Below are 3,951 nucleotides of genomic sequence, written 5' to 3' on the forward strand. Positions count from 1 at the left end.
CATGCCGCTAAGCCACTAACCACACATAAATCTGTGCAACAAAACTGCACAGCAAGTGTAGTATGAGTACGTAAACAACATGTACCCAGTGAGTATCCCGTCTAATCTCGAAGAAGTAGAGACGAGAGGTCGACTTCGACACTTATTAGTGGTCCAATAGTAATATATTATTAATGCAAATAATTATGGATTTATTAAGAATGATAGTAATTTGAAATAAGTCACGAGCAGGTAAAAGTTCCTTTTTATATTAAAAGTCTTCGAATTCATAATCTGTTAATTTTCAATTATCTCAAGTCAAGGAGAGCAAATATCAATATCAATATATCTCGAGGCAAGCAATACAAGCATGCGCAACTCATGCCGAGGTCGTACGGCCTGATCCAACAAATATTTAAAATGTGCACTGCTAGAGGGTTTAATGGCGAGAACCATAGATACATCTATTCAACCTACCGAGGTATTCGGCCCGTTCCGAAATTAAACACATACAGACAGTCAATCAAGAAGTCAACATGGAACAATTATTCAAGGAAAAGACAATTCTCTTTTAACAATTTTATTAAAATAAAGTTTAATCCTTTTAGAAATTCATTTACCAATTCGATTGGATTTAAGCATTTCGTATGTCACTAAGATTACAAATATTCCAAGTGTAACATGCTTTTGGGTCTTAGACTACCCGGACTTACACATAATAGTAGCTACGCATGGACTCTCATCACCTCGTGCATACATAGCTCCCACAATTAGGAGCACATAACCAATTACTTCACCTATGGGGATAATTCCCTCTTACAAGGTTAGAAAGGAGACTCACCTCGCTCCGAAGATCCATAACCGACATTCCACGCCCTTCCAAAGACTCGAATCGATGCACAATGCTACAAAACTAGCCAATAATTATGCAAATCCATTAATAAATGCTACTCATTACAATCCAATTTATAGCATTTCCTAACCCCGATCGAAAAGGTGACAAAATTGCCCTTGGGCCCACTTTCCCGGATTCCAAGATTTCTCGAAGATAAAGTTTACCCATGAACTCAGGAACTCAAACATATAATTTTCTCTTAATTCCTTGCCCAAATTCGTGGTCAAAATCCAAGAATATTAATTTTTCTAGGTTTTTCCTCAACCCCAAGTTTCTACCATTTCTCATGCTCGAATCCGTAACAAAACTATATATTTAACTCATAAGGGATGAAATTAACTTACCTCCAAAATCGCCCAAACAAGAGTAAGATGGAGGAAAATGGCCAAGACCCCCGATTTTAAAGAACCTTACTGCCTCCAGCAATTCCGCACCTGCGGTCACACGACCACTTCTATGGTTCCGCAGGTGCGGCCCCTCTACCACTCCTACGGTTTCTCTCCGGGCTCCCCTATCCACTCTTGCGCCTCAGCTCCTGCAGGTGCGGTCCTGCTTCTGCGGAGAGATGACCACATCTGCGGTCCTTACACTTCCAGCCCAAAATCACATCTGCGGCTCTCTTGGCCGCTTCTGCGGCTCCGCACCTGGGACCAAAACCTCGCAGGTGCGGTTACACCAGATACCAGCTGCCTCAATCCTTCCTCAAATTCCAAAATTGATCCATTAACCATACGGAATCCACCCGAGATCCTGGGACCCCGTCCAATCATACCAACCAGTCCCAAAACACATTACGGACTTGCTCGATGCCTCAAATCAAATCAAACAATGCTAAAATCATGAATCGACCTCCAATCCAAGCTTGATGAACTCTAGAATTTCAATCTTCAACATTCGATACCGAAACCCATCAAATCACGTCCGATTGACCTCAAATTTTGCACATGAGTCACATTTGACATTACGGACCTACTCCAACTTCCGGAATGAATTCCGACCCTGATATCAAAAAGTCCACTTCCGATCAAACTTCTCAAAAAACCTTCAAATTTCTATCTTTAGCCAAACAACTCCAAAATGACCCACGGACCTCCGAATTCACTTCCGATCGTGCTCCCAATACCAGAATCACCATACGGAGCTATTCCCAAACTCAGAAACTCAAAACGGACATCGATAACACTGAAATGCACTTCAACCCAAAATTATGAAATTCCACCAAAAATGCTAACTTCCACAATAGGTGCCGAAACGCTCCTGGGTTTTTCAAAACCCGATCCGGACATACTCCCAAGTCCGAAATCATCATACAAATCTGTTGAAACCTTCGAATCCTGAATCCGAGGTCGTTTACTCAAAAATTCTATCTTAGTCAATTCTTTCAATTTAAAGCTTCTAAAATGAGAATTCTCTTTCCAAATCAACTCCGAACTTCCCAAAATTCAATTCCAACCATGCGTACAAGTCATAATACCTGAAGTGAAACTAATCATGGCCTCAAACTGCTGAACGGCGCACTAGATCTCAAAATGACTGGTCGGGTTGTTACATAACTAGAACTAGTCTCACTGAAGATAATTTAACAAACTCTACAGATTTAGAAAGTTATGATCTTGATGATATGGGAAGTGTGATTCTGATGTTAAAGGGTGCATAATTCTTGTGGAGTGCAGAGTGAAATCCTTTATTTATTGAAATTATTGATAAAGAACAATGAACTTTGGTGCATAGCTAGCTCAGGTATTTTAAGGCTAATCCATTCCTTCATTTTGGTATGATCTCGTAATTATGTATGTTTGATAATGAGGAATAAAGAGAAGTTCATACTCTAGAATTTACATTTATTATCCTAGTCTCATAAGTTACAGTATTCTCCCTTATCGGGACTTCATATTTAATTGAGTATTGTTTTCTTCCAGTCAAGAGAGCAGAGAGTCTATATATATATATATATATATATATATATATATATATATATATATATATATATATATATACGGTATTACAGTATTTTCACTACCATTGAGCTATAATCGATGGGCAGGCCCCTATTGGGCAACCTCTGATCAGATGGTAAGTTATATACCGAGCCTACTGTGGCCGAGCGCCTATGAGCGAGCCCAGCATGGCCGAGATATAGAGCCTAGTATGGTCGAGCGCCTATGAGCGAGCCTACTACGAAAGAGCAGTTATATATATACCGAGCCTTATAGGGATGGACGGCTATTTTACATACTATATTGAGAGAGTTGAGTCAGTATCAGTAGGTAAGTATATCTTTAGATTATCTTTGACTCCCAATTACCTTCAGTTATCATATTATCAGTTCAGTTTCAGTTTTCAATTATTATGTTGCCTTACATACTCAGTACATTATTCACACTAACGTCCTTTTGTTGGGGACGCTTCATTCATGCCTGCAGGTATAAATTATCAGTTTGACGAGCCCTTATAGTATACAAGATTAACATTCAGCGAAGGATCGGTAAGACTCCACCTTATTCGGAGTGCATTCGAGCTTTATAAGTCATCGTGGCAGAGTTTTCTACAAACTTATGGGTAGGTCGGTACCATGTCCCATTTGATATCAAATAATCCCTAGAGGCTTTGTAGATAGAGGTTCAATTTGTACAAGATGTCAGAGGCCTTAACGACCCATATGTATTCATGATTTAAGAATGATGGTTCATTAATATAACATTTTCCCACTTACAATTGTACATTATGAGTTGTGGCCGTATTGGTCCATGATAGTTATAAAAGGAACGAATGAGTTACAGAGTGGTTCGCTCGGGCCACTACGGCACCGGGTACCAGCTACGCCTCCCCAATTTTGGGGCGTGATAGCTTTTTATAGTGTAAAGTAGTGGTTGATGAACTAATGTTCGTGTCCAGATGTGAGGAGTAAAGGAGAGTATATATAGCAGTTTAGGAGTGGATTAGAATAAGGTAAAGAAATCATAATTCAGCAATCAGGGAGATTACAAAATCAGACACATACGAAATTAGCATAGTCTTCCTTCAATTAAGGACAACTACCCAACGGTTAAAGGACGAGAGTCACATAAGGAAAGAAA

Source organism: Nicotiana sylvestris, chromosome 10 (assembly GCF_000393655.2).
Source record: "Nicotiana sylvestris chromosome 10, ASM39365v2, whole genome shotgun sequence".
NCBI classification, from domain to species: domain Eukaryota; kingdom Viridiplantae; phylum Streptophyta; class Magnoliopsida; order Solanales; family Solanaceae; genus Nicotiana; species Nicotiana sylvestris.